The sequence below is a fragment of the Spinacia oleracea genome, chromosome 6 (genome assembly GCF_020520425.1).
Source record: "Spinacia oleracea cultivar Varoflay chromosome 6, BTI_SOV_V1, whole genome shotgun sequence".
NCBI lineage: Eukaryota > Viridiplantae > Streptophyta > Magnoliopsida > Caryophyllales > Amaranthaceae > Spinacia > Spinacia oleracea.
Genome location: NC_079492.1, coordinates 71126370 through 71131508, shown reverse-complemented (window position 1 = coordinate 71131508; position 5139 = coordinate 71126370). Strand labels below are relative to the sequence as shown.

The 5139-nt window shown below is 34.7% G+C and overlaps 1 long non-coding RNA gene across 1 annotated transcript; it reads right to left on the bottom strand.

Annotated features, from left to right (window-relative positions):
* Positions 1 to 520: 520 nt before the first annotated feature.
* Positions 521 to 4199, bottom strand: LOC110805540 (uncharacterized). The gene is made up of 4 exons (XR_002538039.2): positions 3869 to 4199; positions 1978 to 2060; positions 1782 to 1866; positions 521 to 1042 (listed from the first exon to the last, which is right to left on the bottom strand). It is a non-coding gene; the product is annotated as an uncharacterized lncRNA (long non-coding RNA).
* Positions 4200 to 5139: the final 940 nt, after the last annotated feature.

Genomic DNA, 5139 nt, shown 5'->3' with positions numbered 1-5139 from the left:
TTCAATTATTTATGCTGAGCTAGTGAGGATATCCTGCCTCTGGAGTTATCGAAGAGCAAGTACTCCTCTCGGTAGTTACAGTACGTCCCCCGAACCCTCAATCTCTACCCTGCGGGTGTACGTTGAGCGATCCCCAGACCAGGGATCACAAGGGAACCTATGGCCGTCGTGGTCAAACATAATTGCACTCCCTTTATGTCACGATAACCAGGTTTTGTCAGTTTTTCTCATTGTCGTTAAAAACTGAATGCCGACTCCTATATTACTAGTCAATTGGGTGTAAACTCACAGGAAATCCAATTACACTTGATTTGACAAAAAGAAACGTCACGCCCACGAGGGACGAGGTCATGCATTAGCCTCGTGCTTTTTCGACCCCCTCACAAGAGGCAATATCTTATATTTAAAAAAAAAATAGGATATTTAGATACAATTTGAGACTTAGATTTTTAGAGGCACCAGAAATAATATAGCGTATTGTTTCATACATTTCCAAGCACGATCAGCTATAAGCTAATAATTTTGTAAATAAGTAAAATTATTAACCAAAAGCGAACCAAATATTTGTACAACCTCAACCAAATAAAACACCCTATACCGTGCAACAACCTGCAAGCCTAAAACTACATAAAACTAAGCAAGCCAACCAATCTATAAAACCAGTACAAAAAAAAACCACAAAGAAACAAAAACTACCAAAGTCAAACCAAGTCGGTAAAAAATAGCATTGTACAAACTAACCACACACATGCTACATGTAACTCTTCTTCATATCTGCAGCCACCTTCAACCTTCAAGAAAAACAACAACAATGCGTAGAGTATACTGCAGATCACCCATCCATAGGACAACAAGAATTGGAACAACATAAGAGCATCGAGAGCAGCACAACACACAAAAACAACAGCCTATTCTGCAAGATCAGAGACACTGAGTCAATCAACCACCATTTTGTTTATGAAATATTCCGCTAGGTGTTCTTCGAGAGTGCTGGTGTCAAACAAAGTTCTTGGCCTTGCTCATCCACTTACTCATAGCACACCTGCAATTTTACATTTAGACAAAATCATGACGGGCTTAATGCTTAAAATTCAGTAGTCTGGTACAAACTATGCAAGTTGTACACAAACTAACATGATCTAATGCATAACAAACTTGTCAATTTTTCATACTTAAGTTGGAAACTTTCATCAGGTAGGGTTGGAGAACTATAAGTCTTTACTAATGGAAACTTAAAATAATCAGGAAAATTGCAACAGGTTCACTTCGCTTTAATTGTTACCGGTAAAGGTTCATGGAAATTTGGATGCAAATTAATGGCTTAGTAGGGTTTGAGAACTATGAGTCTTATTTTCGTAAACTGAAAAGTTCCACAAGTTACAATTTATGTAAGAATCTATATGAAACAACCAGTACAGGACAGTCTACTAAATTGCACACAATAACTCAGCATATTACAACTAATATATACAAGGAATAACAACTCACATTAGATTATTGATCTCATCCCTTTGTTAGAGGTTATGTATTTATCTCATAACTACTGACTATTTCGGCAGCATCACCCCATAAAATGCTTGTATTTACCCCCACACACCCCCCCCCCCTTCCCACAAGTATATATCCAAAATTAAAACTTACCTCTTTTACGTCAACCCAATCTTGTCCATGATTAACTGAAGCTTCTGTTCTCTAACTCATGACCAATAAACTTCACCTTAAAAAACATGTACTAGTCTGAACCAAAGCTAATCAGAACCAAACTAGTGAGGTTTCTATACCTTAGTACAACCGATCTAATGCCTCTTGACGCATATCATCAACTCTTCCTGGTTGCGCACTTCTCGCTTCTTATACTTTGGTGCTCTACTTAGACCACAAAAAGGACATGAACACAAATGAACACAAATAAAATAAGTCATGTTGTATATAATTGACTTTCAGAACTCTAGGGCGCTAGAATACCACTAAATCTACCTTCTCTTTTTTCTTAGGTTGTTGAGTGGTAGATTCTAGTTGCAATAATGACGTTTGAGTATCTGGATTGATTGTTCTTGCTCCTGCAATATCAGAAAAAAAAAAAACTTAGAAATCAGTTTTTTAAATGCCTACATTCTTAGAACAAAACTAGAATCTTGACGCTAAGAAAGGGATGTAATACATGTAGCTACCTTAGGGAAAATTGCTTGAGTTTCATAGATCAACTCTTGAAAACAAAGGAAGAAGACAAATAAATTAGGAATTTATGTATTGATAACTACAAATACACCCCTGCCCGACGCAAACAGCAATTCTAAAATAATTAGTGCATAATCATAAATAATGGGAACCTCCATTTCGCATTCTCGATCATACTATACAACAGTATTCCTAGCTACACTGTGCAAATCACTTCACCGACTAATGCCTCATACAACGCCATTAAACGCAACATTTATCATTCCTGTGAGGCTGTGATTACTCATTGTACAAAATTGTGCTGGCAACACAAAAATCACAAACATCGTTGTAGCTTCATTATCTAATTTCATCCTCAAAAATAAAAAGTGCAATTTCTATATAGCATTACTCAAGAAAACACATAATTTTCTCATCATAATAAATACTCAACTTAAGAAGCACTAACAAAAGCATTAAAGCATGTAAAGGTAACATCCTTTCTAATGCTTCTTCACGTCTTCGTTATCTATAACCTGCAAAAGCCTGCAAACTAATCTGAAAAGAACACTTAGGTCAGGCTAAAGCTCCCAGTCCCAGATACGTATCATGTATCATGTATATGTATGAAATCACAATAAGGAACCACCTCATGTTCGAAAAGAGACAGTCAAATCTAGTTTACTTGTTCCAATCATATACATTTTCAGGCGATGGAAGTTTAAAACTTTTTTAAACCAATTCAACGCCTCCTGTTGGTACTGAACTCAGTTGCAGCGTTGTACCATTACCAGGTGCAAGACAAAAATGCGCCAAGTAGAGAGAGAGAAGGAGGGCATTGTTCTACATAGCTTCTGCTCTACTAAAGGTTCAGTAAAATACTACAAAAGCAAAAACAAATACAAACAGAAGGTCTAGGACAGGAGCATAATGCATCGAAGGCTTCAACAATGGCTTGTGTTCCAAACTAAGCAACTGTCTACATGGTAAGATGTAGATCAATCATGGCGTTACTGAACCAGTTTGTAATGTAAGAGAAAGTAAACAACTCCAAAGTTCTATGACACAACACATTAATTGCTGCCAACCGAGAACGACAATGTAGCAATAACCGTAACTTCTTTAACACAAAAAACTAATATCCTCAAAGCATCAACCTTAAGTAGAGTCATATAATGAAATGTACCTATTGGATTATAGAAACAGTTCATATCTTGTACAACATGATTACACTCCAAAAAAATCTCCAAATTTGGTTCATAGTTCCTGTTAGATCCTAGGAAAGATCAAGGAGTTCTATCTGTGAAGCATATAAGTCCATGATCACCTTATGTAGGTGATCATAGGCAGAAACGTCTTAGCCATGATCACCTTCTTAGCTATTGCACCCAAAATGTATTCAAAGATAATAGTTAACCTGATGTGTTGTAATTGCAGAATAATAAATAAGAATTAGATTGTTGCCACTGCTACTCTTTTCCCCATCTTGTACTCAGGCAGTAAAGTGAATATGCAAGTTAAAGCATATGCTACAGAATTAGATTTTTGTGATTCAAGAGTTTAACTACAAGATCAAAAACACAACTTCAGCTAATTGAACCAAAAGGCTAAATGTTAAATTAATCTTAAGTTACACTAATTATATCAACTCTAAAGCATCCCCTTGTCTGATTCAAAAGGAAAAAATCACAATAAGAAAACGGAAATATACCAACTAAATGCGTCGATTCCTTCCCTAATGCGCTTAATCAAGGTAACTCCAATTCACACTCGTGCTTGCTGGTTTTCTCATCTATGGTTTCTACCATGACCTCAAACTGAATCGGGAACCAGACAAATCTAGCAACGAAGGCAATTTCAAGGCTAATAGCTTCTTCATCCATGGACATTCCACCATATTTTGGTGTGAGAGAGAGATGAGTTTGAGAATCGCAAAAGGAGGCGATTTGAATTTAAGAATTGCAAAAGGAGGCGAGTTGAATTTGGGGGTTTTAGGTTGGAGTTGAATTTTAGGTTGCAGGATATTGAAATTTGAAGCTAGATTCAAAAATTCAAAGTTGCGCCGCTGCAATTTCTTATTCAAAAGGTCTTGTGCGCACAAGGTGTACAATAAATTTATTGTACACCAAGATAACTTTAACCCTTTTTTTGTAATTTTACCCTAATATTTTAAAGGGTTAAATGATTAATTTTATACATTATTAGTTATTTTGAAAAAATAAGTTTTACTAAAATGAAAAAACTTATCACTGAAAAATAGATAACTTTTACCTATATATGCTTAACTTTTAATCATTTTGAGTTAACTTTTACTCCGGTGTACAATATTTATTGTACACCCATTGTAAATAAGAATTTGTGTTTCTTATTTTTGTCTTGAGGAAATTGCAATTTCCTATTACACCGTATTATTGTTAGACTAGGATTTTCATCGCTCCTTATATTTCGATTTTTTGTGTTTTACTACCTTAAAAATGTTTAAATTTTTGTTTTTCCATCCACGAATCTCAAATTTTTTTTTTACCATGTAAAAAATTTTAAAAAAAGAAAAAACATTCCGTCCTTAACAACAAATTTAACGGAATCGTTATTAGGCACAATTCAACGGCTAGTATAGCATTTCCTTGCATGATGTATAAATTATAATACGAGTTAGTAATTTGATTAATTTGGAGATTTAAAGTGCAAAATGGGTGGTGGGAATTGAAGAGGAATAAGGAAAAATATGAAAATTGAATGAGAAAGAGGAGTAAACAAGATAATCGCATAAATTGGGTAAAGAATTGAAGGAGAAACTTAATTCGCTGTTAAAAGGTGTTAAAATAAATTTAAGAATTTCGATTTTGTTAATTTTCGACTTTTATTTACAACATCTATTGTTTAGCATGATTAAGCTTTACTCCACTTTCTGAATTTTTGTGCATAATAACTCTTATGTAGGACGAGCAATCTTTACTTTTATATTATTATTTTTTTGCAATA